We start from the raw sequence: 15,841 nt of genomic DNA, 5'->3' as shown, positions 1-15,841 counted from the left end.
TAGGTCAACCCAAAAGAAAGAGGAGGAGTTAATTTCTGATGAGTATGCTTTAAAAGATGCCATGGAGGCACACTGAGAAAAATTATATTAAGTGTTATGGCATTCTAGCAGAGGAAAAAGGAGCAAAAGCTCAGAGGTTTGGGAAGTATTGAAGAGTACAGGTTGGCTCAAGCATGGGGTTTACTAGGAAGAATAGGAAAGTAAATTTTGAAAGGAAATACATGGAGCCTTGAATGCCAGATTCTGATACCTCAATTTCACTTTTTAGATGAAGAGAAAGCAAGGGATTTTTATGCATAAGAGAGCCTCATACCCAGAATACTTTTATATACATTTAAGAAGTCCATGAGATTTTATTAAAATATATTATTACTAGTTTAATTTGATATGACCAAAAAATGAGGCGTAGATTTGAGAGAGTGGGATTAAAAATTTCTGTGAAGACCATACAATGTTTGTCTGTCTGTGTCAGGCTTGTTTCAATTAACATAATGTCCTCCAGGCTCACTCATGTTGTTAAAAATGACAAGATTTCTCATTCACTTTTATGACTGAATGGTGATCTAGTGTGTGGGGGCAGGTGGTTACATTTTCTTTCTTTTTTTAAAAAAAAAATTCTAGCTACATAGTAGGTATGGGATATATGAGATATATAGGATATATGAGATATTTTGATACAGGCATACAATAGATAATAATCACATTAGGATAAACGGTATATCCATCAACTCAAACATTTATCCTTTATGTTACAAACAATCCAATTATATTTTTTTAGTTATTTTAAAGTGTACAGTTAAATTATTATTGACTTTAGTTACCCTGTTGTGCTATCAAATAGTAGGCCTTATTTATTATTTCTATTTTTTATACCCATTAACTATGTCAGCTTCCCCTGCAACCCCTCCACTACCCTTTGCAGCCTCTGGGAACCATCTGTCTACTATCTGTCTCCATGAATTCAATTGTTTTAATTCTTTTGCTCCCACAAATAAGTGAGAACATGCAACGTTTATCTTTCTGTGCCTGGTTTATTTCACTTAACGCAATGACTTCCAGTTCCATCCATGTTGTTGCAACTGATGGGATCTTATTCTTTTTATGGTTGAATACTAACTACCTTTATCCATTCATCCATTGATGGGCACTTTGGTTGATTCTATGTCTTGGCTATTGTAAACAGTGCTGGAATAAACATGGGAGTGCACATCTGTCTTCAACATACTGATTTCATTTTCTTTGGCTATATATCCAGTAATGGGATTTGGTAGTCCTATTTTTAAGTTTTTTTTAGTAACTTCCATAATGTTTTCCATAATGGCTATACTCATTACATTCACATATGGAATCTTAAAAAAGTTGATCTCATGGAAGTATAGAGTAGCATGGTGGTTACTAGGGGGCTGAGGGTGGTGGTGGTGGTGATGGGGTTGGAGAGATGTTGGTCAAAGAATGCAAAATTTCAATTAGACAGCAGGCATAAGTATGAGAGCTCTACCGCACAACATAGGGACTACATACTATATTTCGAGAACATAACGTATTCTTGAAAAATGCTCAGAGAGTAAATGTGAAATGTTTTTACCACAAAAATGATAACTATGTGAGGTAATGCATATGTTAATTAACTAGCCGTAGTCATTCCACAAGGTAATGTGGTAATGTTTCCACTTCAAAACATCATGCTGTACATGGTAAATGTATGAAATTCTATCTATGTAAAAAAATTTTCTTAAAAACATATCATTATATAATTAGATAGCCTGAAAACTCTTACCTCCTTCATAATTACTACATTAAAAATATATACTAACATATCTTATAGTTCTTCTATATATTGGAAAGAAGATAAATGAATAGGAGTAGTGAAAAGTGCAAAACAATTAGGAATAGTGAAGAGATTTTGCATGGAGATTTATTTAAAATACTTTAAAATTTAAAAATGTAAAAGTTTATCTGGGATTTTTATATATGAAAAAATAACAGTAAATGGGAAAACGTCCATTTATTTATATATTCAGTCAACAATTATTAAGCATATATCCAATACCGATCACTATACTAGGAATGCAGAATAGAGCACTGAGCAAGACAGATATGTTTCCTGTTTTCGTGGAACGGGAAAGAAAGCAACAGATAATAAACATAGAAAAATCCACATTAATATTTCCTATTTCCACATGATGTAAAGAAAACGGGATAATATAAAGGAATGATGGAGGAGCTCCTTCATACTGTGTTTTCCAGGAAGGCTTCACTGAGGAAGTGAAATTTAAACTGAATTTGAATTGTAAGAAAGACTACATTACTGTGAAGGAGCATTGCAAAGAGATTGACGAGCTGTTAAAATACCCTAAGATGGCAATGAGAAACAGTAAGAAAATTAATATGGCCAAAGCAGTACACAAGATAAAGAAAGGGAAGAATGACAATGAGATGAGGCTGAAGAGTCATCTGTGGACCAGATCCCATGGATTCTTTGTACAGTGGACTGCCATGGAGGGTTTTCAGTAGGAGATTGACTCAATTTATTACTTTTTTTATTTTTATTTTTTGAGATGGAGTCTCGCTGTGTCGCCCAGGCTGGAGTGCAGTGGCGCGATCTCTGCTCACTGCAAGCTCCGCCTCCCGGGTTCACGCCATTCTCCTGCCTCAGCCTCCCTAGTAGCTGGGACTACAGGCGCCCGCCACCACACTTGGCTAATTTCTTTGTATTTTTAGTAGAGACGGGGTTTCACCGTGGTCTCGATCTCCTGACCTCGTGATCCACCCGCCTCGGCCTCCCAAAGTGCTGGGATTACAGGCGTGAGCCACCGCGCCCGGCCAATTTATTACATTTTTAAACAGGAAAAGCATAGGAGGGCTAACAATAAGGAGGTAATTTATTAGGCCAGACCAGAGATGGTGCTTTAAACAAACAAGGGTGGCAGGAGTGGAGATGCCAGTGGTCCATTAGAAGATTTGGAGTTTGAATTGAAATGATTTTCCAGCAGTTTATATGAAAGAACTGAGAAGAGAGAAATCAAAGATGAAGGTTTTTTTTTCTTTTTTTCTCTCTTGAGAAATTTGGTGGAGAGTGACTGCATTAACCAAGAGAGAAGACAAAGAGAAGGAGTTATAATAGAATAGACCTTTAATTTTAAAATTAACATATAATAAAATAAAGTAGTCTAAACTAAGAGCAGAGGGTTAGATTTTCAATAAGTCTTGAGTAAATAGGATATTTGCAGTAAAAAAGTTACATTTTTAAAAAATGCCATATGTAAAATTCTTAATATATTTAAAGATACAATTATAGTCATCTAAAATATAACCAAAATTATGCAAGTATTAATTTAATCTTATATTAGAAAAAATACTTCTTAAATGTACAATAAATGAATCACAAAGAGACATGGGATCAGATTATATATAAAAAAAACCTGCAAAGATATTTGCAAAAAATGCATCAAACATATATACTTAATATTTTATGAAGTGTACTTTAAAATCAATGAATGTATATGGAAATATAAAAATGGGCAAGAAGCTGTGAACAGGAAATTTCCAAATTATAAATTCCCCCATGAAAATGAAGAAAACATTTAAATTCAGTAACACGTTTTTCAAGTAAATTACAAACAATAGTGGTACCTGAGTGCTTCATTAGCAATATTTTTAAAACATGTTGGTATAGGTAAAGTGAGATGAGCACTTGTGTGCACAGTATAAATTACTACAGCTTTTCTGGAACAAAACCCAGAGACACAGAAATGTGTCTTGAGTTCATATATCCAGGAGTAATAGTGTAGGACTCTGGACGAAGTCACATTAAGCTCTCTCAGCAACAAGTTTCCTCACCAAGGCTTTCTATTCATTTTTAAAATTAAGATGAAAGTAGTAGCTTTCTGTAAGCTGTTGTGAATTAATTGAAAGCACTCCGACCAACACTTGGCAGGTAGTGAGCACCATATGTTTGTAGTTGCTGGTTATCTAATATTTTAATTTTTGGCAGTAGTTTCAAAGTGGTATCTTCATTGTTGTTTCACTTTGCATTATTTTGATTATCAATAAGATTAATGATCTGCTTACAAAAGATCAATTGCTCAGCTTGACCTTCTGTAAATTGAATATTAATATCTTCTGACTTTTTCTTTTCTTTTTTTTTGAGACAGAGAGTCCTATTGGCCAGGCTGAAGTGCAGTGGTGCAGCAGCATCATCTTGAGTCACTGCAACCTCTGCCTCACCAGTTCAAGTGATTCTCCTGCCTCAGCCTCCCAAGTAGCTGTGATTACCAGCACCTGCCACCACAACTGGCTAACTTTTGTATTTTCTGTAGAGATTGGGTTTCACCTTGTTGGCCAGGCTGGTCTGGAACTCCTGACCTCAGGTGATCTGCCCTGACCTCGGCCTCCCAAAGTGCTGGAATTACAGGCATGAGCCAATGCACCTGGCCTTGACTTATTTTTTTCTTTTCAGTTTTTCTTATTTTTCTGACTGGCTTACAAGAATTCCTGATATATTCTGGGTATTAAATATTTGTTGGTTTTAGATTTTGTAAAACTTTTCCCATTTTTTTTACCCACCTGTTACTTTTTCTGTGGAATACTTTTAAAAATGATTATTGAATGTTCATTATGTGCTTGACACTGTTTTAAAACCTTGGGACGCATTCGTGAACCAAAAGAAGACAAGACGACAGACTTTCCTGACTCGTGGGGCTTATACTTCAGTGGAGGTGGAGGCAGAGGAAAACAATTTTTTAAAATTCAATTAAATAAATAAATAATACTGTGTGTTAAAGGTAGTAAGGGGTATTGGGACAAAAAACGGACCAGTATAAAGGGAGGCAGAGAATACATCCAAACCTTAACTTTGAAGTGTCAGAATCATCTTTTTTTTTTTTTTTCTTTTTTGAGATGGCGTCTCACTCTGTCACCCAGGCTGGAATGCAGTAGCGCAATCTCGGCTCACTGCAATCTTCGCTCCCTGAGTTCAAGTGATTCTCCTGCCTCAGCCTCCTGTGCAGTTGGGATTACAGGCGCCTGCCACTGCGCCCAGCTAATTTCTGTATTTTTAGTAGAGATGGGATTTTACCATCTTGGCCAGACTGGTCTTGAATTCCTGACCTCGTGATCTACCCTCCTTGGCCTCCCAAAGTGCTAGGATTGCAGGTGTGAGCCACCACGCATGGCCAGAATCATCATTTTCTTTGTAAAATTTATGTTTTTGTTGTTGTTGTTGTTGTTGTTTTAGTGGGGGATGTTATGCAAGAAAATACAATTTAAATAGATTTATAAAACTCCATTTCTTGTAATTGTCAATTTATAGTAAAAGCTAATTTATTCAGAAGTTTTAAGGACTGAGAAGTCCCTTATAAATTAATTTCCATGTAATTTAATCTTTTTACTTTAAATATTGAAACAGTTTTTCCTAAAAATAAAATACAGATTCAAATTTTCCTAATTGTAAAAGCAATATACACCTGTCAGAATAGACGTTAAAGAAAAGATTATTCAATGATATTTGGTAAGGAAGACTTTATTAGGACCACTGTGATGGATGTAGGCAGCGGTCCCCAACTTTTTTGGTACCAGAAAATAGTTTCATGGAAGACAGTGTTTCCACAGACAGGAGTGGGGTGGGGTGGAGGTAGGGAATGGCTTCTGGATGAAACTGTTCCACTTCAGACCATCAGGCATGAAATTCTCAGAAGAAGCACCCAGCCTAGATCCCTAGCATGCACAGTTCACAATAGGGTGCAAGCTCCTATGGGAATCTAATGCTACCACTGATTACTCACCTCCTGCTATGTGGCCTAGTTCCTAACAGGCCACGGACGGATACTGGTCTGTGACCCAGGGGTTGGGGACCCCTGGGTACAGGGACCACTGCAGTGGGGTCTTGCAGTAGGGGAACAACATTGAGCTCAAGTCTGATTACAGCATGAGCAAATGGGAATTTATAATCAAGGCGCAGGGTGGGGGTCAGTGGATGAAAAATTATTAAGAGGAAATATAAGGCGTAAGGGAGATTCTGGGTAAACTTACCTAACAGGATTCTTGCTGTACACAGGCCAGGGTGATCAGACATCACCTAGGGAATGTGGAGGGTGAGGAACATGATTAGATATCAGACGGGGGATGCTAGCTAAACTGACTTAGTAGGGTTCTTTTGTTAAAACTGGGTTTTACAAGGGCATGCAGAGATGGACCTAGAAGAAGGTTCATAGCCTGACTAATATTTGGCCCAGCAAAATAAATGTTGTCATAGATTCCAATAATATGGATAAATATTAAGAGAAAAATAAAAATTATGAATTATATAATTACCCAAGAAAACCACCATTAATATTTAGATGCATATCCTTTCAGAAAGTTTGCACTGAAACTTTTGCTTTTTTAAAGAAACAGTTTCTTCTATTGACTTGCAGAGATGGAGCCATAAAAGTCATCTCCTCCTTCCCTTTTTCCCCTTCCTTCACTCCCCTCATCACTACCACTTAATAACTTATTTTCTGCCAGGTACTTTTCATATATTGCTTTAAGTGCCCCAATAATGCTGCTGGGTCGGAATTAGCAATCACACATCAACAGTTGAGAAAATCATCTCAGGAAGAATATTGTCTTTCAGTTTGGCGATTTATTTTTGGGTTGGACCCGAAGGTCAAAGCCAGGGCTGTTAGATTCCATTGCCATTCTATACTGAGCTGATCTCTTACCCTTGGCTAAAGGCACAGCATTGTAAACTTCTGTTTAGCATTTAGAATGAAAGTGAAGCGAATCAAATGCTATGTATAGTATTTTTAAATAATATTATATACAGCTTAGTTTGTTACCCTAAAATAAAAGCATAATAAAAAGGATATAGAGCCTGGGAGTGGTGGCTTATGTCTGTAATCTCAGCACTTTGGGAGGCCGAGGCAGGTGGTTCACTGGAGGCAAGAAGTTGGAGACCAGCCTGGAAAGCACGGTGAAATCCCATCTCTTCTAAAAATACAAAAATTAACTAGGCATGGTGGCACATGCCTGCAATCCCAGCTACTTGGGAGGCAGAGGCACAAGAATCCCTTGAATCCGTGAGGTGGAGGTTGTAGTGAGCTGAGATTGTGCCACTGCACTCCAGCCTGGGCAGCACAGAAAGACTCTGTCTCCAAAAACAACAACAAAAAGATGAAAATGAAAATATATAGATAAAATTAAGAGAGAAAAACAAATGACATAGAGATGAAGGCCATCTCTATCATCATTTCTTGAGGAAAGACTTAATTGACCTTTTTAGGTTAGAGAAGAGGACATTAATACATGTATTCCAATGACCATGAATTAAGAGGACGATATAAATTAAAATGAAAACATAAGTATTTGAATATCAAGAATGATATTTTTACTATTAAGATGCTTTCAAGAGAGGCTCTAGGGTCTCCACCCCTAGAAGTATTTGTGTAAAGAGCATATATTCACCTATCTTAAACAGTTTACACAATTGCCTACTGAAGTTTGCAGTAGACTTCATCACTTAACTAATCTGGTAAACAAATATTTGTTGAGGACCTACTGGGTGCTAGACGATGTTGTCTGTGCTGGTGTAAACAAGCTAACTCAGACCACAAGGTTTGTTAAATGGCACCCCTGCAAAAACCATGCAAGTTTTTTTTTGTTTGTTTTTTTTGTTTTTTTGAGACAGGGTCTTGCTCTGTCACCCAGGCTGGAGGCTGGAGTGCAGTGACACCATCATAGCTCACTGCCACCTCGAATACCTGGGCTCAAGCAATCCTCCCGCCTCAGCCCCCTGAGTAGCTGGAACCACAGGCTCACATCACCACACCTGGATATTAATTTTTGTTTGTTTGGTAATTATGAGGGTCTTGTTATGTTGCCCAGGCTGGTCTCAAACTCCTGGCCTCAAGTCCTCAAGGGATCTTCCCACCTAGGCCTCCCAAAATGCTACATTACAGGCAGAAACTACCATACCCAACTACATGCGATTTTGTTTGCTTCTCTACTGCCTCTACACCTTACCAGCTGCGTCTATGTTCATAGCCTGCCTAGCTTCCACAATCCCTTATCTCAAGTCCTTGGGGGATGCATTTCAAAATTCAGAATTCTTTGGATTATAGATAAGTAATAAGTTATATAGTCTGTAGATTATGTAACAGCCCCTTCATAGTCGGGCAGCACCTTGCAATTGAACACAGTAATACATCTTCATTGAAATATATACACAAAAACACTAATGGCCTCATGTAAGTTTAGTTGTGTTTTATTGCCAGATGAGTTCAAGTTAGGTCAAGTTTTATCATCAACTGAATCACAGCAAACAAACAAAAACCATCTTGATTCTCAGAATTTTTTGTATGTCAGAATTGTTGATATGAGATTGTTTAGTACATTTGCAAGGAATTCCTGAGACTTACTCAGATTTATGAATTATGTTCCCAGAACACTAATGTATACGAGATTTAATAGTTAACTAATGAAAAGAGTGAACCACTGTTCTTTATAGTTCTCATTTCCTTTATAAGTTAACAGACTTTCTGCACATACAGGAGACTCAAGTATTATTTACCACAGAACCCATTTGTTGCAGACTATCTCAGGAGACTTGTGTTCTGTGGAAGAGTCTATAAGAAGTACTATGCTAGTGATACAAGGATACTATAGCTTACCCTTACCCTTGTGTCTAGTATTTTGAAATTCATAATTGATTACATGGCCTAAAGGAAGCATAGATATAAATCTCTAGAAAATGCTGGTAAATATTCCTAAGTGATGGAGAAATTGTTTGAAGAAATTATGAAAGAGCCTTATTGGGGAACCCTCTCTAGAGCCCTTTATTTTAATAGATACACATGAAAAGGTTAACCAAAAGCATGCATGGTGTCATTTGAAGTTTGCAGGGCAATTTCCCTGGGACCAAAATACCTCATACCTCTTACTAGCCAATATAGTTTATTATTCAGCAACTTACGTCTTGGGTTAAGAAAGACTGACCCTCTTTTCTTCTGCCCTCCTAAAGAAGGTGGACATTCATTTGCCTTGGAGGGCAGTGTAAATTCACTAATACTGTAGTTAGCTTTATATGTGGTTAGCTTTATGAATGGCTTACCATTCATTAAGTGGGTAAACAGTACAGGTAAAGGTGCAATTGGGATGAGTGGGTGGGGGAGAGGAACAATGAGTGGAGAGAAGGGGTGTCAATATCAAATAATTATGACTTTTGTCAAGGTTTAGTCTAACTGACTTAGAGAAATGTCGGTTTGGCAAATGTAAATAAGCATTTGGATATATGATTGAAACAAGGAAAATTACATGCTTTTAGTTAGTGAAAATTCTACGTAAAAACTTATTAACTAATGGAAAATATCATATCCTCTTACGTACGTAAAATAAATATTATGTAATAAGTTCTAATTGGCTACATAACACTTTACTGAGCGTGATCAGATATTGGTTTTTAGGAGAAAATTTTCTCTTATATATGAAGATCTAAAGTCCACATAAACCTCTTCTCCTTCAGCTTTGTAGATGTTTAATCTGTGGAGTAGTTGTTGTCTCAGAAATGAAGCATATAAATTGCCTCAATGAAGAAAATAAATATACACATTTAAAAACCAAAATCACTTTTTTAAAATTAAGGATTTTTCTGTTGTATAATAGGTAAACTACTGTGAAGTGTAGTTGCCTGTTTAACTTTATATCTGCTTTGATTTTTGTCAGTTTAGTTAATTCAAATAAAATTTGTGAAGTTAACCACTTTCAAGAAAAGGCATAGGAGAACCTAATTTAACCTAGAGTGTCTCTTTTATTCTTCTGTTATTCATTTGAAGTGCCCTATCAGCTTGAACTGACCAACTTCAGTCATTTTTACCCTTTTATTTTTTTTCTGTAATGTAAACTGAAATTCCCTGCTGTTCGTGGTATTTTAGTGTTTAGCATCATTTAATGAGCAGGTATCATAAAACTTAAAAGGTCCTTTTCTTGTATCTCTGATTAGTTAGTGAAAGAACCAAATAATTTCTCTTAATATATTTTGATTTTGGCTCGTTTTACATTTAAGTGTTTTTTGATGAAGTAGAAAATAATTTTGGTTAAAGTAGGATGGATTCTATCAAGCGAGTATGTGGCCCCCTATTAAGTGGTAGAATATAAATTGTTTACCGGTGTTACTATATGATAGTTTCCCTTATACGTTTATGTGTATAGGTTTCTAAATAATTTACTTTCTCTGAAAAATAGATATATAATTTGAACAGATAATTTGGCATCAATGTCCGTATCCTCCTTATTATAAAAGCAGTAATTCATTCAGAAGTGAAAATTCATTTAAACAATTTCACACTGCCCTTAATTGCAGTTTCTTTTAAATTACAATAAGGAATAAACTATTAATGAGTAAAAGAAATAATAATACCTATTAATTACACACTTCCCATTTGATGTTCATGTATGTTGTACCTGACAATTGCTAATATTTTATTATTAGGTCTAATTTTGCTTTTAGGAAGAAAAGAATATCTTTGTGAGATAAATAGCATGCAGCCAAAATAATGAGGCTAGTATGCAAGCAAAAGCCAGATAATGTGTAATAAATTACAGAGGGCATTGTGCAACATTAACACTGGTAACAGGTAAAAGATGTAATAGTGCTGCCTACTGGTAAGAAATAGTAGTGTTTAAAGGGTAAATGAAAATGGGTGTGGTGTTAAGTGATATACACAGTTATTTAAGGTTCTTACTGTTATCTATGATGCAAACTATTTTTTCATTAGTATTTAATAGAAAATTCATTATGAAGTCTTTGAGAGTTAAATTTCTGTATGAGATTTCTGGATTTTAAAATTTTTATTTTTGGAGAATGTATATAAATAGCATATTCACTCTCTTGCTGCCTCTTTTTAATCATGTGATACCTGAACAGTCTGTCGTATGTGTGGCCCTTCTTTAATGATGCTGACTTTTTTTATGGTCAGCATTTCCATAGAATTTGTAGTTGAAAAATAAGACATTGCCAGTTATGAGAAATAACTGTAAATTTTAGTAATCCACAGGTGGATATTTAGCTAGTCCGCTTACACCATTTATTCATAGAAAGAAGCATGATTTGCATATGCAACAATCAACAGAATTTAAGTCTAATTGGAAAATGAAATTGGATTGCTTCTAAAGCACTGGTGTCAAAGTTTTAGCAAATTAAAAATCAAGTGTTCATATATGTAGGGATTACTTTTCCCATGTTCCACTAAAAATAAGTTTAGTTTTCTGTGCTAGAAAAAAACATATTTTGCTCCAATTGTTTTGAATGTGTATCAGTTAATTTTCCAGTATACTAATTTTGTTTATAGTCTTGAGAATAAGTTACAGTTATTTTAACATTAGCTCAACTCAAAGCACAGGTTTTTACAAGTTTAGTATTTGCTATATGATGTTTGTATAGGTGTGGCATGATGGAATTATTTAAATGCGATGATTTTATTATTCTGATTTGAATCCTTATCATATGCATTTTAGCTTTATTTTCAGATATCCATTATACATGTCTTATTAAAACACCATGCACTGTAAAAATAGTTGTTACAAAGTGAGGAAACTGCTATTTCATTATGTATAACTTTCTCACTTACATAATGCAGTTTCCATTCTGAAAAAGAATTGAGTCACAACTAAATTGAGGAAAAAGTTAAAAAAGAAAGTGTTTCTGAATATCCAAAACTTGCTTTCTAGAGAGAGGAAAAGTAAAAGCCATATTGTCTCCTTCGAGGCATAAAAGCACTCTTTATGTATTTATTCTTTATCCCTTTCTTTCTCCCTCAGTTCCCTCTTTACCTCCTCCCTGTCTCCCTACCCTAAATCTCTGTCTTTATCGCTACAGTACTGTATCTTTTACTACGGTAATTTAGACTAACATTGCCATTGAAATATAAAATTAGAAGTAAAGTTGGAAGCATTTAAGAATTATTTTTGAGAAGTTTATTTCTGCTTGTTTTAGTAACTTGAACAGAGACAAGAAGGGAAGGAGAGAGAACAAGACAGGAGGAAAATGAGAGAAATAGTAAGAAAATGGAATAAGAGAGGAAAAGATAGAGCTGAGGGCGAGGGAAATGGAAATAAATCAGATTACATTGTATGCAAATTTTGAGTACCAAAGGAAGATAAAGTGTGAAAACTGTCTAAACGTGTGAAAAGTTGACATTTGTATTCTTGAAATCATTTTCACAATCTGCAAAAGAAATTCATAAATAAATAGTAAATAAAATATTCCTGGAAGGTTTCGTGATGTCTAAAAGATAAATAGTTGGAATTACAATTTAAATTGCTTGACTAATATAACAATCAAATATCAGACCACCAAGAAGGTGTTTTAATAGCATAGAAAATAGCAATGCATTTCCTATACTGAAATGTAGCAAGTGTTTTTTGTGTGTCTGAAAGATTCTACTAGTTTCATAGCATAAACAACAAACCTGGTGCTGACAGTAGTCTGCACTTTGGACTTTTTAGGTTCTTTACCTGAAACACTGCTGGAAATGGTTTTCAAAAAAGGGACAAGAAAAATGCTTTACATAGTGAGAGGCACTAGATTACAAATATTAAATCATTCTTTTGAACAATATGAATAACCATATGTTAATACTTTTCCTTCAGCAGAGAACAAGAAAAAAAAGGATTACATTTATGAGCAAACAGTGCTTTTCTAAAGCATATATTCTTATCTATTTTATTTCTATGCAAATATTTGAACAGTTTAGGTTTTCCTTGACCTTTGTATTTATTTATAGCGTTACGCAAAAAGTATGGGTGCATGCTTAGGAATTAATAACTTTAGGACATGATTGTTAAGATCTGGTAAAGCTGTAAAAGCCCCAAGAACCAGCATTCTAGCATCATTCAGTAAAAACATGTTTTTTATTCTCTTATATCTTAGTCCATGTTTCATCAAGGACAGCTTTCTCAAATGCTATTTCAGCTCTAACACATTTTTATAAATCTGCTTAAAAGGATATACAAAATATTTTAATTATCAAGTATAATGACTGTTTCACTCTTCATAAAATGTAAAGCTGAATTTTTGATTAAGATTTTATTTGTAAAACTGAACAATATAATGATTTAAATGCTTTATTTTGAATACTTGTTTTATTTATCAACTTATATCCTCACATTTTGACCTAAGTTATTTTTATTTTTCTCAGTTTTTGTCATAAAAGGCATCAAAAGACAATTAAATGTAACATAGTTTAATTAGCAGATTGGGCTACCACAGTTTAAAATTAAAACTTTAGGCCTTATTTTTTAGATCTTGATTATTTTTAAGTTTAAATTTATGTAATATACAGTTTCTCACTATAATTTTCTAAACTCTTGAAGTATAAAACATGACAGTATCCAAATTCATATCTTCCACATAATAGATAACTATTCATGTCGGTGACCCCATGCTAAGCATTTATAACATAATGAATGGGCCAGGTGCAGTGACTCACACCTGTAATTCCAATACTTTGGGAGGCCTAGGTGGGTGGACCATTTGAGGTCAGGAGTTCGAGACCAGCCTGGCCAATATGGCAAAACCCTGTCTCTAGGAAAAATACAAAAATTAGCAAGGCATGGTGGTGCATGCCTGTAACCCCAGCTGCTTAGGAGACTGAGGCAGGAGAATCGCTTGAATCTGGGAGGCGGAGGTTGGAGTGAAACAAGATTGCGCCATTGCCCTCCAATCAGGGAGACTGAGCTAGACTCCATCTCAAAAAATAAATAAATAAATAAATACAATGAATGTGTGCCTTATCTTTTCACCTCATCAATGACATCATATTTTAAAGAAAGTACTGGGTACTTGTTAATTTCAAATTCAGAGTGGCAAGGAGAAAGCAAACCATGTTTTTGAATAATTGACCAGATTACTTGTTACTTTTTCTTCATTGTCTTATCAGTAACCCTTTGTATCTCTTTTGCTGTAATTCTATAGAGTTCTATCATTTATCATAAACAAAATGTAAAATAATATACTAAATGTAATATAAATGTAAAACTTTTACATTTAGTATATTATTAACAAAATAAAAAAGTTTTGTTATTTGCTTATTTACCATCTATTTAGAACTTTTGGTGCCAGTATTTATCTTATAGTAGAAAATTTTGACCGTTAAATTTGGTTTAGATCAATACTTTTTAGAGTCTTTTTGGCAAATAATATTGCTTTAAATGGATCTAATAGCAATTAAATGATTAAACTAGTTTAATGTATTAAAATTTCTCATTTGAGATCTGTAGTCTATCTTTGTTTTCTTCTTATGGGAAATCTTTAGTATAAATTGAGTACCTACTTTTGCACACCCAGTGATGGTAGTTTTTATTTAACCCAGATCCAAGGATGGAGTGTTTACAATGCTGAGAGCATATAAGAAGAACTTAACTACAGATATGTCAAAATATCAGTTGTATGAGTGTCTTCATGCACTTCTTCATAAAACAAAATAGTTTTATTTCATCTTTAAGAAACTTTTAAAAAATCAAGTTATTTTTAATGAAGAATAAATTCAATACATTTTAATGGACATATTATTGAATCTTTTTCCATTTTCTTCATATGAATATTAACTGATTATTTAACTGTTCCTTATTTTCTCATATCTAATTATTAACTGGCTGTGTCATTCTGGCAGTCTTTCTCTGCCTCAGTTTCTTCTATAAAATGGGAAAGATAGTACATACATCATAGAATTATTGTTAGAATTGTTTTCCAATTGATTTTGGCTTTTCTCATTCCTAGCTCTTCATAAATTTTATTTTATAAATTGCTCTAAATTAGCTTTCCTAAAACATCTCTAATATTATAATTCTCCAGATATGATAACCAGTTTGATACTCTCTGTTGCCCATGGCATACAATTTGGACTCCTCCTTCTGACACCTCCAGTTTCAGACCTAACTTACCCTTGTGTATTCCACTACTCACTGACTGACTGAGTTCCAGTCTATCTGAACCACATGCCTGGCTTGGGATAGAACTCATCATAATGTCTTTAGTTTTCCTTCACTTTTTCTGGAGCACTCTCAAATATATTTCCTCTTACAAAAAATCCTGCCTATTATTGGGGGTCAGTTCCAATACTGGGATCTTCGCCATATCGACTTCTTTGGTCTCTCAGCTGTGATCTTTCCTAGTTCAGATCTCACACCACTAAATGGCATTGCACTCTCTTCACATATTCCTCATACTCTATATTCTAGGCAGAGTTAGATACATATCTAGAGTACTTGATTGAGAGTTTTCAGGGCAGAGACTAGATCAAATTTTACTATGAATTCTTCTCCTACTTTCCCATGACACCTAACAGAGTACTCTGCACATAGACGATATTCTGTAAATATATTTTCTTAGGGAAACATTGTGGCAGAACAGAAAGAACACAGGCATTTGAGTCAAAAAAGTCATAGATTTGAAGACTGAAATAAATATTGTTTGACCCTGAACAACTTAAAATATGGGAGTCCATTGTCTTTATCTGTAAAAAGGGTAATATTATCGTCTACTTTTCAGGCGGGATGGAAGGATTATATATGATGCATGTAAAACATTCATAATATGCCTGGATGTAGTAGATGCTCAATAAATATTTTCCTTTTTGTTTTATGTAACAAAACTTATTTCTCCTATTGTCTACCATAAAAAGTGTGGCAGTACATGTGAGATTGATCACTGTGTATAGGTGAGGAGAGTTGACTTTCAATAAACAGCATTGTGTTTTCTTGGGAAAAAATTACCACTGCCTTTGGAAAAGATGTCTTGGATACATTATAGCCATAGGCAGGTAGTTTCCTCACTTGCATCTGTCAACTATTCCTTCTCTGAAATACT

The 15,841-nt window shown here is 34.7% G+C and overlaps 1 protein-coding gene across 5 annotated transcripts in view; it reads left to right on the top strand.

Annotated features, from left to right (window-relative positions):
- The window catches only part of FOXP2 (forkhead box P2), a 596,683-nt gene that overhangs the window by 302,203 nt on the left and 278,639 nt on the right, over positions 1-15,841 (top strand). For 3 of the 5 annotated variants that reach the window (XM_009203721.4, XM_009203719.4, XM_009203722.4), the window contains exon 1: positions 14,135-15,841. This exon is cut by the window's right edge and continues 4,554 nt beyond it. The exons of 1 other annotated variant lie outside the window; for it this stretch is intronic. The gene's annotated coding sequence lies outside the window, so the exon portion shown is untranslated. Of the gene's footprint in view, positions 1-14,133 lie in introns of those variants that run through there. One more of the 5 variants, XM_009203720.4, reaches the window with a different exon arrangement.

Source organism: Papio anubis, chromosome 4 (assembly GCF_008728515.1).
Source record: "Papio anubis isolate 15944 chromosome 4, Panubis1.0, whole genome shotgun sequence".
Lineage (NCBI taxonomy): Eukaryota > Metazoa > Chordata > Mammalia > Primates > Cercopithecidae > Papio > Papio anubis.
Note: the sequence above shows the minus strand (reverse complement) of the source record. Positions and strands in the feature narration are given on the sequence as shown.